Source organism: Anastrepha ludens, chromosome 5, assembly GCF_028408465.1.
Source record: "Anastrepha ludens isolate Willacy chromosome 5, idAnaLude1.1, whole genome shotgun sequence".
In the NCBI taxonomy this organism is placed as follows: domain Eukaryota; kingdom Metazoa; phylum Arthropoda; class Insecta; order Diptera; family Tephritidae; genus Anastrepha; species Anastrepha ludens.
In genome coordinates, this window is record NC_071501.1 from 35,087,149 (window position 1) to 35,108,884 (window position 21,736).

The window sequence follows — 21,736 nt, forward strand, 5'->3', positions numbered from 1 at the left end:
TTAACTGTATGATTTTAAAGCTACTTTGTTTCCGTCCTATTTTTCGAGATTTGGAAATGTTGCTGAATTAGGAATTGTTTGCTTTGGAATTAGTTTTAGGGAGCCGTAGACTAATGTTTATTTAGTTTCGTTTTGATTTATGATTTATTTGTGTTTGCATGCTTTTGCTTGTCGCAATTTTATCTCGTCTGAATTCGGGCGCAACGGATTCTTACTTTTGTGTACTACTTTATCTTTTCAAGGTTTTTGTATACTACGAGTGTAATTGTAAATGTTGTTTGATGTTGTTGTTGTTGAAGTGGCTGAGTATATCCACTGAAATAATCCTAATTAGTAACCAGCACCGTTTTACACCGTTTTTTTTTTTTTGTTCTAAGTCAGATCCATTTAGTGAGGTCCAAGTATAGCAGCAAATTCTTTATCTCGATACCTGAGATCTCATTAATTTGCTGCATGAAAGGCTTACCAATGGAGCGGAGTCGTGCCCTGGACATTCACATAAGTAGTGGAAAAGACTTTCCTTCGCACCTTCCGCTTGACAGCTCCTGCAGATAGGATTAAAGGGTAGATTGAGTCTAGCTGCATGCTCCTCTACTTTCCAATGGCCTGTAAGTGTTGCAGTGATGCATGAGATGTTTGGCCGGGAGCATCCTAACAGATCATTCGTCCTTTGGATTTTGTATGACGGCCATATGTTTTTTGTTGTAATACATGTAGTTAGTTACTTCCATATTCTTTCGGTTAAGCATGATAGTGTGAAGCAATGGGTGATTTTATTGTGTTCAGTGAGGTGGAGACCGCCACCGCCTTTGCTAAGTCTAGTGTCGAACCTTTTCGTGCTAGCTCATCCGCTATCTCATTACCCCGTATGTTCCTTGACCGGGAACCCATATCAGAGTGATTTCAAGCCAATGACTAAGCATTTCCAGTAAATGTTGTTTACTTTTATTTTTTGTTTTATTTTTTTTTATATATATATTTTTTATGTTTTTTTTTTAATTTATTTGTTTTTTTTTATTTTTTAATTTGTAATTTTTTTTAATAATTTTTCTTTATAATTTTTTATATTTTCTTTCATATTTCCATTTTCGATATGATATTCAGTGTTTGAGATTTAACGATATCTACTTCAAAGCAGCTAATGGTAATCACTCTCAAAAGTAATGAAGTAAAATAGAAATTTGGATACTAAATGAAGTGAGCGACTCTTCATTTTTCGATGTTTGCAATATCAGTTTTATATTTTCTCCCTTTGGTGTTTTTGTAAGTAAGTTGTTTTACCAGCGCTCTTACGTAAAGCTTTTTACATACACACAAATACAAACACACATACGCGTATATCAAATTTTCGCCTCTGATTGCCTGCAGGTGTATAGAAATTATTTACCTTTTACTATTCTTTGCATGCGCAGTAGATGGAAAAATGCCCCCTTGATTAAACCTACACACAACCACACCGACTTGCATACGGTTACTCGTACACGTATTCCATGTAGCACTTAATAGCGAGACACGTGATTTTATATTAAATAAATTTCCGGCGACATTTCTTTACATAAATACTTCTGGATCAATCTCAAAATGAAAAAAAATAAGCACTAAAATAAACTAACTTTAGTACAAAAGTAAAATGCTTAGCTTAACCTTTTTTTATGCAAATTCCTTGCATTTGTAGAATGTTCGGAATATTGGAGAAATCGACGTATGCACGCGCGTCTATATGTATTTCCGGCACACAGCGTAACGTTTACACACGACGTTCATAAGATGTGGTCGAAAATAGTAAACGTAGTCTAAATTTGCTGAAACTCAATACACACTCTACATTCACTTAGGAAAGAAAGGGTGTGAAATATCGTACAGATTGACGAACTGCCACGCTTAGCCTTCTTGAGGCCGGGAATGTTAAGCGTTATCCGATTTTGGGTTGAAATTCGGGTTGCATATTGCCTTTACTTAGAAAATTATAAATCTTAACGATGGTGGTTGGCCCACTACCACGCCGACTGCTTTGATGAGGCCAATCCGTGGCAAAGGCGTCACAGAAAAATTATCATAAAAAGTAAGGGATGTGCAGAAACAACTTTCTGTTTCTTTTGAAACTATGTAACCCCACATACCGGGAATGCCGACTTAGATATTTAAATAAAGATACCTAAGTATTTTCTGATTAATTTTGGTTATGTGACGTGATACCCAAAACTTAACCGTTTTTAAGATATACGATTTTAAAAATTCTTTACAAAACATGTATTTTTTGTTTTTGCTGTACGTCCACTTTTATTATAAATTATAGTCCAATTTTTTTTATCTATTCTTAGTTGAAAGGTATATCAATTACAGGGAAACCTCCCTTGGGCGCACCGTCACCGTCAGTCAACTTTTGTCCGCTCAAGGAGAGGGCTAGATTTCCGGTCCATGTATTATTTCTATTGTTATAAATTCATCAGAATTCGAATTAGATTTCCCAAGGGTTTTCGATGACTCAAATAACGAAGCCAGCGTTGGTAGCAGCAAGTCATCTTCTTCTTCTTCTTTATTGGCGCTATAACCGCTTACGCGATTTCGGCCGAGTTTAACAAAGCGCGCCAGTCGTTTATTTCTCGTGCTAACCGGCGCCAATTGGACACACCAAGTGAAGCCAAGTCCTTCTACACCTGATCTTTTCAACGCAGAGGAGGCTTTCCTCTTCCTCTACTAGCACCAGCTGGTACCACATCGAATACTTTCAAGGCCGGGGCGTTTGTATCCATTCGGACGACATGACCCAGCCAACGTAACCGCTGGACCTTTATTTGCTGCGCTATGTCTATGTCGTCGTAAAGTTCATACAGCTCATCGTTCCATCGCCGCAGGCCAACGTGTAAAGGTCCAAAAAGCTTACGCAGTATCTTTCTCTCAAATACTTCAAGCGTCACTTCATCGGATGTTGTCATCATCTAAGCTTCTGCGCCATACGTTAGGACGGGCATGATGAGAATCTTGTAGAGTGTTAGTTTTGTTCACCGAGAGAGGACTTTACTGCTCAGTTGCCAACTTAGTCCAAAGTAGCACTTGTTGGCAAGAGAGATTCAACGTTGGATTTCAAGGCTGACATTATTATCGGTGTTAATGCTGGTTTCTAAATAAACGAAGTCCTTTACAACTTAGAAATCATAACTGTCAACAGTGACGTGGGTGCCGATACGCTAGTGTGCCGAGGGTTTGTTTGATGACAGGAGGTACTTCGTTTTATCCTCGTTCACCACCAGACCCATTCGCTTTGCCTCTTTATCCAGTTTGGAGAAGGCAGAACTAACAGCGCGGTTGTTAAGGCCGATGATGTAGAAGCCATTTTGAAACAAATCTCGTGTGGGGGTGACTGTATTAACGAACAGACGACAAGCACGAACGCCTGAGGTAAAGCCTCAAGACAAACCCAAATAGACGACAAGTCGATGCAATTTTCCGATGTCCCCTTGGTGACAAACCAATGGATGCTATCGATAGCCTATAACCCCAATACGCAATGAAGAGAGGTACCTGGACGCAGGTACCTGGAGTGTCTAAAGGGCATAAACACGGCTCCACCTTAATGAAATTGCTTTTAGCAGTCCCAGGGTGGAATTAACCGGGGAATGTTATAGGATTAGTGGGAGCATGCTCCACCTACCACTGATGTGACGGCACCTTTGATGATGTTTCTGACATTTTCGATATTAACCCCCTCTGCAAAAAAAAAACAAAAACACACATCGATATAATCAGCCTAAGCGAGCAACAAGACACTTTTATAGAAAATAGAGTCGAAGATGTCGACGTTGGCATCGATAATAATTTTCTCCATCAACAAGTTTTAAAAATCGCCTTGTCTAAAACCCCGCTTGATTTCAAATGGCTCAGAATTGCCACAGCTTTCAATGTTACGAGTATTATTAAAAAACTTATTTAAAAAACCTGCATTTTCCGTACGAACTTGGGGGTACCTATTTCCAGGACCATAAGTGTACATATCAACATAAATACATTTATCGAATAAAGTTATTTGATTCCTAACTGTGGCACTTCACTAAAAGTATGCGTCGGGTATATGAATGACGTTAGTCTCCGCCCTTCTCACTACTTTGTATTTAAAGAATTGCTATTAATTTAGCTATGACTACACTCGCCCATACGAGTACTTCCACATATATAAATATGTTTATATATTATATACAAATAAGTAAAAGTGCTTGTGAGTAAATTATGTGTATGGATTAGCATATGTGTGCATATGTTTTTCATATTCCACTTGCCTTCACTTTATCAATAAAAATGCAGAAAGAGCGAAAGCAAAGCTTAGAAAACCCGATATCACAATGAAGTGAGAAAAATAGCACTTCTGCTCACTTAAATTCACATATATTGAGATAAATAATCATATGAATTTAAATACATATGTAAGCATGTACTTGTGTATTAACTATATAATTAAAGAATAGGTTAGGTTAGGTTAGCCTGGTTGGCAATAAGCCACGCATAGACCTTTTGGTCTCTAGCGATACCAGATGGAGACCGACCTCTATGAATACCTAAAGTAGACATCATGTAGACTGTCAGCGCTTTTGGCGAATCTATGTAGTGCTGGGAGCTCCGCTTTTGAGACGTCCTCCAGACCCTCAAACAAAGGGGCTCCCGGGCATTTTAGTCGCGTTTTTAATAATGCCGGACAAATGCACAGAAGGTGTTCTAAAGTTTCCTCAACATCCTCTCTGCATTTCCTGCATTTGTCCGTGTTAGCAATCCCTATCAGCACTTTTTGCTATCTCATCTACTATTTCGTTCCCCATAATGCCTTTGTGACCAGGCACCCGTATATATGCAGCCTACTGTTTGCAGCTAGCCTTTCTATGGCCTCCCTGTTCCGTCGAACACTTTTGGACTTAATACAATATGAGCTTATTGCTATTATTGCTGCTTGACTCTCCACGTATATATTAATTGTTGAGTTCTTTTTTGTTCTAGTGTAGGCTAGCTCCGCGGCTTTCCCCTCAGCAAAAACTTCGGCTTGGAAAATACTGCTGTGGTCTGGCAGTTTGATAGGCTGCCTTATCCCTAGTTTTGAGCAGTAAATATCCGCTCCCACACCGTCTTAAGTTTTAGAGCCGTCCGTATAGATGTGAAAAGTTCTATGGGCAAGCTTCATGCCTTTGTGCCATCCCTCCTCTTCAATTGTATTGCGAAACCTTTTCTCCCAATTAAAGTACGGAGTCATGTAGTCCGTGCAACCTGAGCTCCACTTTTCTATTAAGCTGTGACCGAAGGTTCTGCATGTGAGTGCCCCCGCAGCCACTAGCCTCCTCGCGGATTTCGCTGCCAGGTTTTCCGCCATAAGGTCAATAGGTGGCATGCTGAGTATCATTCCCAGCGCCGCCGTTGGAGAGGTTTTCACCGCTCCTGTTATGCACAGAGCAGCACGTCGTTGAATCCTTTCCAGTGGCATTAAGTATGTCAGTTTTCTTAACAGCAATATCGGTCTAACTACTAAAGAATACATGAGCATACATTTTACTCAGAACATAGGCCGATTTGCGAGTCCGGCAGTAAATTATTGCATCTGTGGATTAGGAAACGCGTACTTGATTTTCGATAAGTTATAATATTCGCAGAAGTATTTCTCCATTTCTGAAGGGAATGGTGTTTTTCGACAAAGTCATGCACAAACTGCGGTGGTTGACTCACAATTGCTATACCAGGAAGAGTTTGCTGTGTTTTTGGTGCAATTAGCAGGAACTAATTTGACGACCAGGTTTAGCTTATAGGAGAGAAATTGTATTCTATCAGAGCACAGTCAAGCCACACACAAACACATCGATAGTGATTCGCCAGAAGACCTGAGAGCTTGGTTAGGAGATTCTTATGCATCCCTAACTGTCACGAAGTGGTTACTATCTGTTCCTATCTACGGAAAGCGATTTTGCTGGTGAAAAGTTCGCCTCAACAGAAGCTTGAGCAAATCGATTGTCTCAGTTTTTTGACAATAGGAACGAGAGTTTCTATGAAAATGGCATAATGGAATTACCTCCAAATTGGTGACAATTTATTGAATAAAACGGTGTATATTTGGCCTGTATCGGATATTTATTTAACTATGCCAAACAAGGTTTTCAGTGTCATTCAAAAATAACGGATTTTTTCTCGCCTAAAATTCTGACCAAATCGGACCGAGCATATAATACCCCAATACTTGGTTGGTTGGTTGGTTTTTGTGGTGATTCTTCTAGAATCCAACTAGCGCTGCCGCACCATTTTGTTGTCACATCCTTGTTACCAACTTGTTTACCAGTAATTTACGACATGGCTATATCCAGTCTGTGCGGTTTAAGAACCTTATTAGGTTGTTGACGGCTAAGCCAGACAGTTGTTCGAGATTCTCGAACAGCGGTCGGCCCAGGGTTAACATTCTGTCTCTCCATAGGGCAGGGCATTCACAGAGGAAATGGAAGATTGTCTCCTTTTTCTAAGGTTTTTTACAACTGTGAACCCCAATACTTAGCGGGGTATCCCTTTTGATTCAGAACAGCTTTTAATCCGGAATTCATAGAATCTACAAGTTTTGTTGTATAATCGGAACTAATTTTATACCATTCTTCCAATAGTGCTCGTTTCAGATCAGAAGCATTAGAAACATTGTGTTTTCCTTTTTTATTTCCCAGCATTGACCACAAATTCTTAATAACGTTGAGATCTGTACTCTGCACAGGTGACTGTACTACATGTGGGCAGTTCCAGACAAACCAAGTTTTTACAATACCAGACGTAAGCTTGGAATGGTTGCCTTGCTAGAACCTAAGCGAATCCCTAATGCGCATTTTATCCGCACTTTGTACCAAATTATCTTTTAGCAGATCCAGACACATCTCTTTATTCATGTTTCCTTCGATAAATGTTCGATTTCCGACGCCTGAATAGGACATGCAACCCCATACCATCACACTGCCCCCGCCGTGTTTAACTGTACATAGAGCGCAAATTACAAGGTTGAAGTGCAGTGTTTGGTTTTCTCCCAACGCAGAACTTCACATCAAACCTGAAAAGGTTAAATTTGCTTTCATCCGCAAAAACAATGGACTTCCAGAACAAAATGTCTTTGTTCAAATGTTGCCTGCAAAACTCTAGACTTTATTTTCTATTACGAGCATTAATCAACGGGTTATTTCGAGCAGTCCTTCCATGAAAATTTTCTTCGCGCAGAACTCTACGAACAGTTTCAGGGTTACAGATCTTGCCTAAGTATTTTTCGATTTCGTTCGTTAATTTTGAAGCGCTTAAAGCGGGTTTTTCTTTAACTTTGCAAACAATCCACCTCTTATCTGCATCATATTTTATTTGACGCAGATCTGCCCTTTTCTTCTATCCTGTTTTCGTGGCGAAACCTTTCAAATAATGCGCTAGACAGTTGAGGAACTAATAGCAACAATTTTTGCAATTTTTCGTTGGCTTTTGCCCTCTTTATAATGACGAATAACTCTTTTCAAGTGAGGCCAGCATTTCCATTTACAAAAATTTTAATTTTTCCAACCTTCCTTTACAAAAATTTTTTGAGAATTACTTAACGCGCTAAACTAAACAGAAAAAAATACATTTCACCGTTATTGCATTCTCAGAGAAAATATAAAATACTCTGCATCATTTAAGCTGTGAGTCACTGTACATATGAAATTATTAAAATAAAAAAACAATGATTCTTAATATTTTCCCGAAATATTTCAACAGAAGTCCTAGAATATAATAAATTTTATAATTCCGTTGGAAAAACAGTACCGAATTTTTGCACTCGAATGTAAAGGGTATTTCGAGAGACGCGCTTAGATTTTGTTGTAAAATAGAAAATATAAAAATTTAGATTCTTTCAGGTTTCACTATTTTTATTCAAACTAGGGTTCTTCACAATTATACGTAAAAAATTCCATAATTTAAATGGCCACCATGAACCCGTCTACAGATAAAATCCAAAATGTCCCAACAGTTGATTCATGAATTGTGAAAGAACTTGAATTGTTGAGAACGTCGAGATATCGGATATTGATGATCGACGTTGAAGGCTGTTCAGCAACACTTCGCACTACAGCAGCAATATTCTCAACATACCAGTTTTTGTTCTGCCAGTCTATCTTCCCTGGAAAGTCTACCATCGACCAAATATTTACAATACGCCAAATCTTGGAAAAGATCCACGAAAGAAGAATCGACACACACCATCTTTTCGTCGATTTCAAAGCTGCATTCGACAGTACGGAAAGGAGTTACTTGTATGCCGCGATGTCTGAATTTGGTATACCCACAAAACTAATACGGCTATACAAGATGACGTTGCTCAACACCATCAGCGCCGTCAGAATTGGGAAGGACCTCTCTGAGCCGTTTGATACCAAACGAAGTTTCAGACAGGGTGACTCCCTGTCGTGTGACTTCTTTAACCTGACGTTGGAGAGCATCGTACGGGCCGCAGAACTTAATCGCTCAGGCACAATATTTTATAAGAGCGTACAATTTTTGGCGTATGCCGATGTTATCGATATCATCGGCCTTAACAACCGTGCTGTTAGTTCTGCCTTCTCCAAACTGGATAAAGAGGCAAAGCGAATGGGTCTCTGGTGGTGAGCGAGGACAAAACGAAGAACCTCCTGTCTTCAAACAAACAGTCGGCGCACTCGCGTATCGGCACCCACGTCACGTCGAGGTTGTAAAAGACTTCGTTTATTTAGGAACCAGCATTAACACCGATAATAACGTACGGTCGTAGAATCTCTCTTGCCAACATGTGCTACTTTGGACTAAGTAGGCAACTGAGCAGTAAAGTCCTCTCTCGACGAACAAAACTAACACTCTACAAAACTTTCATCATACCCGTTCTAACGTATGGCGCAGAAGCTTGGACGATGACGTCGGATGAAGCGACGCTTGGAGTGTTTGAGAGAAAGATTCTGCGTAAGATTTTTCGACCTTTACACGAATATCGCAGACGATGGAACGATGAGCTGTATGAGCTTTACGACGACATAGACATAGCGCAGCAAATAAAGATCCAGCGGCTACGTTGGCTGGGTCATGTCGTGCGAATGGATACAAACGCTCCGGCCTTGAAAGTATTCGATGCGGGTCCAGCTGGTGGTAGTAGAAGAATAGGAAGGCTTCCTCTGCGTTGGAAAGATCAGGTAGAGAAGGTTATCGCGCCAATTAAGAACAAGAGAGTCTATCTTCCTTTTTCTATCCTCGACAGAATCAGTTTCTTGAAATTTTTCAACAACCTTTCAATTGTCAACAAAAATTGTCGAAATTTTGCGATATGTTGTTCTTAAAGATGGGCCAGTTTCATAATAAGCATCAATAAATAGCTTTAACGCGTTGCTCTATCGTGTAAAAATTGTGCATCTGTCTACTTAACACATTTCGAAGATGACATAAAAAAGCTATCGTCAACGAATTATTCACTACTGACATCTAGGTATCATTTTTGAAAGACCCTTTATATATCCAAATATATTTTATATAAAAAATTAAAGCTTCTTACTTACATAAAAAGAACGATCTCCCGTTAAGAAATTGCCATCCACGTTGCTGTCACCAAACAAATCGAAGTCGCAGAAGATAAAATTAATTTTATTTCACTTTTAGAAATTCTTTCCAAATTTATGTATTTATTTTTTTTTCACTTAAACTTTCTTAAACTTTAGAATTTCTGAAATTTTTAATAAATTCTGTATGACCAATTACTTATTTTTAAATTTATTGTTTATAAATGTATGTAAGTATGTACGTATATATATGTTGATGTATGTATGCATATGAGCAAATTTCGCTTGCGATCGTCGTTAAAATATTTTCTTGTTATACACTTGTTTTTAGTATTAAACAAACAACAACACCGGCAATATGTTGCGCTGCATGTCGACACAGCTACTGAATTTTTTTAGCGCACAAAACAAAAACAAAAAACACCAACTATACACTTCCAGCGCATATGTTTCTGTGTGTACTCGATGTACAAACATACATACGTACAAATGTGCATAGGTCGGTGTAGCACGCCGTTTTACAGCATTGGTTTGCGGTCACTTTTTGTTGGTTGCTTTCTTGCTTTCTTTTTATGTGGATTGTAGGGCATATTCATTCATTTGTTTACAGCTCATAAGTGCGCCACCTCTCAACTCTCTGCCTCTCCCACTATCTATATCTCACTCTCTCTCTCTCTCGTGCTTTCTCTCTGACTGAGGTTTGTGCTCTGTTCCGCGCTTGGGCTTGTAAAATGCTGTAATGAAAAGAGAGATGTTATGTAAGTTTGTATGATATTTATTTTAAAGCGTTTATCTACAGTTTTTAATTGTTGTTGTTGCAGAAAAAAAAAAACAAAAAAACCAAACCAAATCATCTGGTTCCTATATAAAATCGGTCCCTGAGTCCGAAAATCCACAGAATTTGTTTTCCTTAGAAATTTTTGAGATATTGGCAAATAACCGTTTTGGATTAGAGAAAAAATGCAGACCATAAAATTTTCCAATATTTATAGAGTGAGAGGGAAATACGGTGAGAAAGATTCAAGCGCTGCTTTTACGATATTCGAACTCTGCTTATTGGCTTCAAATATAATAGGCAAAGACGGAAAGTTGTGTCAAACAGTTGGCACATCCAGCTTTGATAAGAATACCTCCAGGAGCCAAGAAAGGCTGATTGACTTCACAGCAGCACCGAATTTTAGTTCCAATAGACAACAAATTCGGCAGGCAAGTGCAAACCTCCGAGTGTATTTCTGGCATGAAAAAGCTCCTTCGCTCGGAGTCAGCTTAAAACTGTAAGTCACTCCGGTTGTGGAGCAATGGGCAAAAAAGTGCGCCACAAATAGGAGGAGGAGCTCGGCCAAACATCTAACAGAAGTATACGCACTATTTTTTTTTTTTAGACAACAACTTCGAAACATCCGCCCACAAAATCAAAAGGATTGAATAATTCATTACCTGGTCACTGCCAAAGGTTGTATGGGGATATAAGAATGTGATACTCTGATGAAAGCTTTATGTCGAGCAGCTGCAATCGCAATTTAAGCAACTGGTAGTTTTAGCACTCATCTCTACTCGAATTTAGGAGCACACATAAAAACTCAAATTCCAGCTACCATATTTTTCGCATTGTGGAAGAAGTAGTTACAGCAGCGGAAACGTATCTAAGCAACGTACGCAAAATCTCGAACGGAAAACCTGACAGGAAGGAGTACATCCCAAGAAATCGGACGAAAAATATAGATTCTTAGCTAAAATCAAAGCCGGGATTCCTTCTTCCAGTGGCAGATATATAAGCTCATGAACGGAAACTTGGGCAGGAGAACAGCCCAAAAAATCTATTAGAGTGCCGAAAAAACTATTCTGCTGAAGACCTCCAACCGTGTCCGCGTGGACGACAGGTACCAAAGATGTTGTAGTGCTCAAATATATGAGCAATGTAGGTAGGAGGGCCTAGGGCTGCTGTAGGCCCATTGTGATATCACCAGAGCTGTCCACCCTCCTCACTCCACACTCTCTTCATTGAACCAGCCTGAGGCTTTAATGTAACTAAAAATCTTTGTTAGTTTTCATTTTGCTACTTCTGCCAAACTTTTTTCTAAAATATTGAACCTTCTTCTACCCAGAGCCCCACATAGAAAGTGTGTGCTACATTATATTCTATTTCAATGTCGATGCAGCTTGTACAGTTGTCGTTATAGGGTGCACTCAGTCTGCTGGCATGCCTGCATATAAGGCAATGCACTGTTAGAACCGCAAAAAGAGATCTCACATCCTTCCTGTTAAGTTTCAACAGTCGGTTTGTGCGACCCGTATTCCATTCTGGCCACGTCAACCTACTTGTCACATAGGCCCATGGAACGTGGGCAGATGAAGTGTTTGTCTATTAGTAGCGTACAAGCTGGTATAGGTATGTTCGCTTTAACTGGTTGGATCGGTACTGTGGCACACAATCTCACTAGTTCATGTGCTATGCAGATGTCTATGTCTCTGTGACCCGGTACTCAGAGCAGATTTATTGGAAAGCATTGTGTTAGTTCTGTTAAAACGTCGATAGATTTGATTGTAACGATTTCAGGGCCGATTGGCTATCTGAGTGTATACTTTTTTTCTCTTGTGGTGAGGACACTTTTCTTTAAGACCAACAAGCTTTCTCTGCTAGCAAGAATTTCAGCTTAAAATAGGGTACAATGATCCGGTAGCGGGAAGGAAATGCTGGCACTCTTCTCCTCAGAGTGAAATCCTTCGTCTACGTACTCAGTGGGCTTGGAACCATCACTATAGATACTGACTCTACTTCTATTCTCCCTGGCCCAATCTTTTATCGTTGGGAAAGTTGTGATAAATGATGTATATTAGTGTAGGTCTGTTGAGTTGCAAAAGTTGCGGGAAAAGCCAAACTCATAAAAATAAAACAACCTCGTAAGCCCACCTACATTCTAAGTACGCATGAAGCTAGTCCGCTAAAAATATCATTCGGATTGGAGGACCATAAGCAATGATATAGTAAACCTTGCCATGCCTCAACATAAAAGATTGACCTCGACACAGTGCAACAGAGAGAAGCCGCACAGATAGAGGCACAAGAAGACGAGCCTATAGCATGAAAGCTGGCTACAAATATGGTGGACCCTGACGTGGGTGAATAGAATTGGTCCTTTATGGATGCCGTTCTCCCGAAGTGATGCAGAAAGTAGTTGCGTTAAGGAAGTCTTCCCAGAAGAAGTGGAGGAATCGTTTTAGTGGCCACACCACACGACGCAGTGTACGACGGTCGCTGTAAGCGCGAAGGCATTTTGAACCCTACCTCACCCACCAAACAAAAAAAAAAATGCCTCAACTTATTAAAATAAACAAAAGCAATTGTAAAGTGCAAAGAAGGCGGCATTTGGAGCCGAAAGCTCTTAATTAACTTTGCCGTATCGCAAACGTGAAAACAAGTTGAAGTAACTCATAGCCAACATAATCAGCTCATATTCAGGAGCTCAATTTCTTCATTGAAAATAATACTTAAGAAGATCCGCAAAGCGCCGCCTTTGAACTTGCTAACGAGTTTATCCATCCTTTGAGAGTCAGCTGTTGGGGAAAGTGAAGCAAACCGGTTGCCTCACTAAGGCTGCATCCTGACCCGGAAATTGAGTTGAGAAGCACTAAAAATATAATGATTGGTAAATTTCAGAGTTGTAACACTTGAGGGGGAAAACGTCATAAAGAACATGAACATCAACTTTCGTCAGTTGTGAAATTGGTTTTTGTTATTGTATTTTTAATTTCCCGTTCCTCTCATAGCAAATTCTAGATTACCCGACTAAGGACTGTCATTCAAGCTGTCACAAATCCAAAATGCTCGCTTTTAACGCTCTAAAGTTAAGAGCGCAGCCTGTGACACCCTGTATATTGTTATTATTATTTTTCTGGAAATGATACATTTTTTTGAGGTTTACGTACAAATTTGACTAGCAAAATATTAGCTTTTCTCATTAGTTTATTATGCCTAATTGTTATCTACGTCTATTTCTTGATTGCCACACGTATAATCGCTGGGAAAGTAAAACCCAATAGAGCATTTAACGAGCTAAAAAATCAAATTACCCGCAATAAAAATGGTTCACTAAATCTGTACTTAATTACCTACTTGGGTTTACTAGTTTCTCTGTGCCAAAAAAAAATAAAAATAAAAATAACTAATAAAATAAAAAAAAAACAGTTTTTAAACGCCCAATAAATCATTTGCCACCTGTCAAAAATGAAAATAACTAGAAGTTTGAAAGTGATAACGCATGTCATAGTAACTAATGAACTAATGAAAAAGAATTAGATAAAGGGTGATTAAATTGGAGGTACTGTCAAAGTAAATATGTAATTTTTTTTGATACTCATTGACATTTCATCATGGAAACACTACCGTCTCAACAATGTTTCCAAATCGTGCCAATGTATTTATTACGAAAACCGACGCTCTGTGAAAAGTGGTCATCGCGTGCTCAGGCCAACTTGTGGTGTACATAACCGTTCCACCGAACGCACTATTCGGCACACCATCGGCACAATTGAGAATAATTTTTCATAATTGGATGATTTTCAACCGATTACACTACGTACAGCCCGAATTGAAAGGAGAAAGAGGATGGGAGTTTTGCCGTAGACCCAGAAGAATCGATTCGGCGCCGATCTCAACAACTTGGCCTATCTTATGACACTACTTAAGCGGTTTTACGCAAAGATCTTGGTTTGAAAGCGCATAAAATACAGCCTAGTCCAAGATTTGACGTCGGCCGATCATCCAAAGCGTCGTAATTTCAGTAGTTGGACTCTAGAAAAACTCGCCGTAGATCCGCATTTTGGGAGCCGAATTTGAGCGGTGATGAGGCTCATTTTTGGCTTCAACAAAAAGTCAAAAAGCAAAATTTCCGCATTTGGATTGAAGAGCAACTCGAAGCCTTTCAAGAACAGCCATTACATCCATTGAAAACAACTGTTTGGTGGGGCCTATGGGCCGATGATTCCTCCTTTGTTCAAAGACGAGCCTAGCCCCAATGTAATAGTGGATGGCGAACATTATCACGGCATGATAAACTAACTTTTGAGGCCGAAAATTGAGGCCCGTGATCTTCACAATTTATCTCTCGTCTCGGACCAGTGGATTGGCCAGCAAGATCGTGTGATATCACACCTTTGGTCTTTTATTAGTGGAAGTATGTAAAGTCTAAATGCTTTGTGGATGAACCAGCTTCAATTGAGGCACTGTAAGCTAACATTACTAAAGTTATTCACGAGATAGCGACCGAAGTTCTCCAGCGAGAGATTCAAAATTGGTTTTCACGGATGGCCGAATTACGACGCAACATTTAAAGTTATTATCTTTAAAAAATAAATGCCATGAATGGCTCTGATTGCCCAATCAATTTGAATTTTCATTGTTTTATTTCAATTTCAAATTCGATGCCTCTACACTGATCACCCCTTATTGGTTGGATTAAAAAGTGTTGACCCTCTTTCGATTTACCTTAAATAGTTTACCTTACTTAATTAGTTTCCTAACAACACCATCCTAGCGCTCCCTCTGTTGAATGAGACAACTTTGAGTATCTCTGCTGGGGCGAAATGCTTGAATTTCGTTTTTGACTTCAAGCTAAGTTGGAAGAAAGTTACCTTAGTTATTCGCTTTGGGAATAATTGGCTACAGCTACTGTACATGTCTAGGCAACCCTGGTTTGAGGGAAAGCACAAACAAATCAAGCAGAAAATAGCTAAAAGTTTGAATTAATAACTTCTCTAAGAGGATTCAACATTTGGAAGCCTGCCTGACTGGTCAATTTCTATTCAGCTTGAAAAACCTTTCTTTTACTCTCCAAGATTTCTGCCATTTACACTTGAACTGAGCGATAAAACTATTTTTAAAGCATCATTAAAATATTCTTAATTCAGAGATTTATTTTTACAAAATTTATTAAAGGTGTGTTTTGAAATGCCTGAAGGTGAAGACTTCATTGCAATTTTCAGCTGCTACTCAATTTTTCGCACTAAAATTTACTCAGAAAATCTGTTATCCGGCATGTCGTAACTATTCCACAGCCATTTCTGAGGTACTACACAATCATTTATTTGTCAAAAGTTTTCGGATAAACGGAAAACCAACCTCCGAAGACGAATCATCCGTCACCTAGACAATGCGAGCTCTTACGTATCGGCTCACACAACAGAATTTTTGAGCACCCAAAAGATTGAATTAGTGGGACATCCACCATATAGCACCTTCCAAGACGAATGCAGCAAGAAGGTTTTAAATATGTTTCAAGTGGGCCGGTGAAAAGGGAACGAAATAAAATTGTTTTATAATTTTATTTGGAACAGAAGGTCGGTTAAAGATGTCTGAAAAGTGCGGCTGAGACTTAACGAATATCCTTACGGTCAGACTATAGTCAAAAGAGATGATTTTGATAACGAAGGCAAATGCGGTGGAATACAAGAAATTTTCAAAGATTCTGAATTGGAGGCAATTCTTGATGTAAACTATAGTAAAATCGAGTGAAACCAGCACTGGGAAGCTAGTGACGGACAGTTGGTTTGCTTCTACGTTACCAGAACCACCCAAATTTATATTCAGCCAAAGAGGGTTACTCTAGCAATATTCCCTAAATATTTGAGAGAAATGTTTATGATCTTATAAAAACAACAACAAAACCGCTATTGAATGAAATTGGGTCGCGCAGAAAAAGCGTTCACAGCCCTAATAGATACACTACAAAGTTATTATCTTATCATGAGGAAATAATCAGAATCATTGAAACGGTAAATCTTGCATCACCGGTCATGCTCTATACACGGCTGATAGTCTTCCTACTATCATTAGTTTCGATCTATGGACCTCACTTTGACTGGACAGCATTTTCACTACTATCACCGCTAACTATGAAGAGTTCCTCCGGTGCGAAATTTGTACATTCCCCGAAAGATGAGGAAAAGTAATGGCAACGAGAGGCAATGATTTGAATTGCTTTAAACTTTGAGAAAACCACGACAGAAACCGATTTATAGCCGAATATCATAAAGAACCTCATTGGATTTCGGTATCAAAAGCTATTGTTCGTTTTCTGAGAAAATAAAACTCCATATATATTGGGTTTAGGAATAATTTTCCGTCCTTTCTTAGCCAAAATTACGAATGATTTAAACAATTAAAAATACAAGAATTGATGATATTATTTGAAGTATGTGCCATTGGAAGCTACAACTTAACTCCATCTTTCAGGCAGCATACGGACTCCTCTGACGAAAAATTCGACTTCTTTTGCCTTGATTCATTGAAACAGTTTATGCTGATCTCGTAAGAAATGAACCGCTCTCCAAAAATGGCTGACTGCATTGATCGGGAAGGATAGTAATCCGAAGGTTCAATCTCTGGGGAATACGGCGGATGGGGCAAGTTTTTCCAATTCAGTCCCTCTAAATATTACTGGACCGATTTAGCAAAGAGTGGCCTGGCGTTGTCATGCAGCAAAATCAGTTTGTCATGTCTACGGTCCCATTCTGGCCGCTTTTCTTTGAGAGCTCAGAGCTCGATTCGAACGCATTAGCTGCACTCGGTAACGATTGTCAGTGATGATTTCAGATGGTTTAAGGACTTCATAATAGATGATCCCACCAGATGCACAACATAACCTTTGAAGCAGGAATATTTTTTTTCGCTGTCAATGGACCTGGGTCACCTGGTAGGCTCCAACATTTTCGTCGGTTAGGGTTGTCATAATAGATTCATTTTTCATTGAGGTGACACCCAGTTACCTGCTTTCTGGACCATTACCATCGCGAGCAAACGTTTACCGTCGGTTGATCTGTCAACATCCAACTTTTTAGATATATATTATTATCAAGGGTTCGACATGCGTCTTCATCCAATAATTGTTGCAGTTGATTATCTTCGAATGTTTTCGGTGCTCCTTCGCGATCTTTATCACTCGCATCGAAATTTCCACTTTGGACGCTTCGAAACCACTCTTTACAAGTTGTATTTGGTGGAGCGTGATTTCCGTAAATATTGATCTATATACGACACATTTCAGCTGCACTTTTCTTTAAAAGGTAATAATCAAGCATGACTTCGCGCAGAATCTGTTTTTTCGGGACGAGATTTTTGATGTCAGATAAAAAAGGATCTTTCCGCTTCAAACGAATGTTAACTACTGCGATCGAGACCTTACATATACACCTTCGAATCACCAGTATATGACTAGAGCGAACACAAAAATAGTGTCATCAACGACAACTCTTTTACGAGGGCGGAAACTTATTCCCATACCCAATATATATAAAATGTAATATTATTTATAACTATTTCACATACATATATCGTATGCAAAGTGGGACAAAAATAATCAATCAACTTGTTTACTACAGCTATCTACTTCACAAGTGTCAAATATGATTGATGTGCGACGCCATTTCCATAATTATAAATCTTTCGATAGGGTGACTGCTGGGATTGCTTGACTATTTTGATGAGCCCAAAATGTCCATTATCCGTCTCAACTAGAGCAACTTTTACTTATAATTTATTTAAAAAATCGTATACTGTACTAGACTGCACGTCCCTCCAAAAAATTTCCCTATCAATTTAAACGCTTTTTAAGTACATTTAACTTATATTTGTTTGCAACTAAAAAACCACGCGCTTTTGTTAATTATTTCCAACCTTGAAGTCAAAAACGAATCAATTTTAAACGTCTTGTCACTTCTTGATTGCCAAACAGTGGCTAGTGATTATAAATAACCATCGCAAATGATTGCTGCTTGCGTCACTAACAGCAACAAGTGCATCCAACAGAAGTACGAACTTTTCGTCACCAACTTTTTATGCTATACACTGTGGTTCAAAAATATAAACTCAGCTTTAGTTTGAAAATTAAAAGAAATAGAAAAAAAGAAAAATATTTTTTATTATCTTTATGAATATTTCTGGAGTATTTCCGAAAAGGCGTCACCAACTTTTTATGCTATACACTGTGGTTCAAAAACATAAACGCAGCCTTAGTATGGAAATTTAGAACAATGGAAAAAAAAAATATTTTTTATTTTCTTTATAAATATTATATTTCTGGAGTATTTCCCAAAAGTCGTCACCAACTTTTTATGCTATACTCTGTGGTTCAAAAATATAAACACAGCCTTAGTTTGAAAATTTAAAAAAATTAAAAAAAAAGAAAAATATTTTTTATTATCTTTATGAATATTTCTGGAGTATTTCCCAAAGGCGTCACCACCTTTTTATGCTATACACTGTGGTTCAAAAATATAAACTCAGCCCAAGTTTGAAAATCTAGAAAAATAGAAAAAAAAAATATTTTTTATTGTCTTTATAAAAATTTCTGGAGCATTTCCCAAAAGTCGTCACCAACTTTTTATGCTGTACACTGTGGTTCAAAAATATAAACGCAGCCTTAGTTTGAAAATTTAAAAATATAGAAAAAAAGAAAAATATTTTTTATTATCTTTATGAATATTTTTGGAGTATTTCCCAAAAGGCGTCACCAACTTTTTATGCTATACACTGTGATTCAAAAATATAAACTGAGTCTTAGTTTGAAAATTTAGAAAAATAGAAAAAAACAAAAATATTTTTTATTGTCTTTATAAATATTTCTGGAGTATTTCCCGTAAGCTCCAGGTCGAATTACAATCAAAGTTTAGGAGTTAGAGCCTCGGTAAGTTCCGTTTATTAGGTCGGGTCGCCGTTTTTTCTAGACCTATATGGTATTTTTTTTTAATTGAGGCGAATATTCTTTGATGGATGCTTGGCTGAGTTTTTCTTCTAATTTGTGATGCGCGTCTTGATGTTGTTTCATAAATGGAGAGACTCACAGTTTTAAGTCGACTCCGAATGGCAGCTAATTCTTTGTGAGAATCTTTTTTCATGTCAGACACTTCCGAGGTTGTCATTGCCTGCCGAGTGGCAACTGGTATTGTAACTGGTATTTGAAAAACATTTTTCCATCATTCGGTTTTTTTTGTCCACAGTGAACTTCGAAGCCGCGTAAACCCATTGATATGATTTCTCAATTCATTTCAAGGTAAAATATTCTTGAACGATAGATTTTTTTACAATAAGTTTTTCATTACAATATTCTCTTAAATTTCAAAAAAATCTGTATGCGATATTTTTACAAATCCAAGGGAATTATATTCCGAGGACTCAAAGGAAATGAGCTCTCAATATCTGCGTTTTCAAAATTTTTTAAATGTAAATTTCTTAATTAAACAATTACAACAAATTGTAAACAATTTTTTAAAAAATATTATTTCTCTTAGCCTCACACCCGTGTCATTCATAATACAAATACATATATCACAAGGCGTTGAATCTAGCGTTTGGAATTTGATCTATCGATTTTTTGCCATAAAAACTTTGATGTGTCAGAAATGTATTTTGTGGTTAGTTATTTACAAAATAGGTTACTTTTCTGATGGGAAATATTAAAAACATTCAATATCTTGTCTTCGAAAATCGAATAATCAGCCGAAACGAATATGGAAATTTCAAGCCTAAAAGCTGTTGTGTTTTTTTGCCACATTCGACAATTTATTATGGAGCGCCGCTACACCAACTATCTATAGACGATTAAAGTGTTGAAACATGAAATCCGGATTTTTTTGTTCGTCAAGACAATTAGCAAGTACAGCACTCAGATGACATTAAGTCCATTGTACTGCACATGGATCCCTTTTTTTAATTTTCTTTAAATCTACCCGGCCTCCGAAGAAACCTGAGTTGATCTTGTGGTGTCAAGGAGCCAAGGTAATCGCTTCTTAACATATCAGTGCCAAAGATCTCAAGCCTGATTCGAACAAAGTTCGGGCCGACGCACAGAAAGTGGTACGCCGTCTCATCCTCCTCTCTACATGCTGGGCAGAGGGCATTATCTGAGATGCCTACCTTTTCCATGTGCCTCGCCCACAGAAAGTGGCCCTTTATTAGTCCAACCAGCTACCTACAGTCTTTTCTGGTAAATGAGAGGAGGGATCTGCGACAGTCGGTCGGACATGACAGGTAACATCAGTTTTATCCATCCGTAACCTCTCTCAGCCAAACTTGTTTGTGGGTTGAAGTAACCCGCTTGCTAACCGTCGCTTTGCTGGCTGCAGAAGGGAGTGACAGAACGGGCTCTGGGTTAAAGAAGTTGGATGGTTTAACGACACTCAACTACCCTTGAAGTGGTTGGAGGGCTGTCTAAGGCCACAGACAGATCTGCCTCTCCACCTGTCTTCCACAACAAAGTTCATTGCTTCTTGAATGGCATGCAAATCCATTTGAAACACAGATGCGTACATTCCAAGAGCAAAGCGTAGTTTTGTTCCGCTGGATTCCACGTAAACACCAAAGCCGGAACCGTGCTCGGTCCTGGAGCCATCCGTGAAAATGCGAAGGCAGTGTTTGTCGATTTCATTTTCAGAGTTTGACCACAATTGAGCCTCTGGCAGCACCACACTGTAGCTCTTTTCAAGTATGGCTCCTGATGGGGGACGCCTGCAGGTTAAGGGCATGGAGAAAATCGTTGGATCGAAGTCCACGCCTTCTCTGTTGTCCAATACACCGGGCAGGGGCCGTACCAATTCCCATTGTAGGCTGAAAACAAATGGCCTTCAAAGCCTCTCCTTTATTGGAAACCTCAAGTGATAGCAGACTAACAAGAGCATCTAATGCCGGGTCTGAAGTGGTAGAAAAAGCTCATGGAAAGGTTTACGCTTTGCAATTAATTAATTCATTGGAAAATATTTGATTGGATGAAAATTAAATTTCGAAAAACAGTGAGCCAATGTAAAAACAGCGCCGCCACAACACAAAATTACAATTTTATTTACTCCTTTAATAGGAAGTTTCATGGAAAAATAAGGTGTATTTATAACTATGCACCTCAGTATATTTCCAAAACACAACACCTTAGTGACAACCGAAGGTTCAATTGAATATTATAACATGAAAATTAACAGTTATCGCAGCCAACCAATCAAGAGCATGTTAGCCACATGCTTCTCAGGGTTTTCGCAACGCATTGCGACCTCTCTCGAATGCTCTCTAAGCAGAGACGAGTAGTGTTAATTGAAATTAATTTCAGTGAGAATCTAAATTGTTATGTGAGGGCGCGCTAAGGAGGGAAGGCATGTTCACCTCTACCCATATTTACGTTTATTATTATTCTTTGGGGTTATTTGAAAGAAAAGGTGTA

The 21,736-nt window shown here is 38.6% G+C and overlaps 1 long non-coding RNA gene across 2 annotated transcripts in view; it reads right to left on the reverse strand.

Annotated features, from left to right (window-relative positions):
• LOC128865123 (uncharacterized) overlaps positions 1-21,736 on the reverse strand; it is a 159,099-nt gene that overhangs the window by 125,684 nt on the left and 11,679 nt on the right. For both annotated transcript variants that reach the window (XR_008454749.1, XR_008454750.1), the window contains exon 2: positions 9,537-10,270. This is a non-coding gene — a long non-coding RNA (uncharacterized LOC128865123). The remainder of the gene's footprint in view (positions 1-9,536; positions 10,271-21,736) is intronic.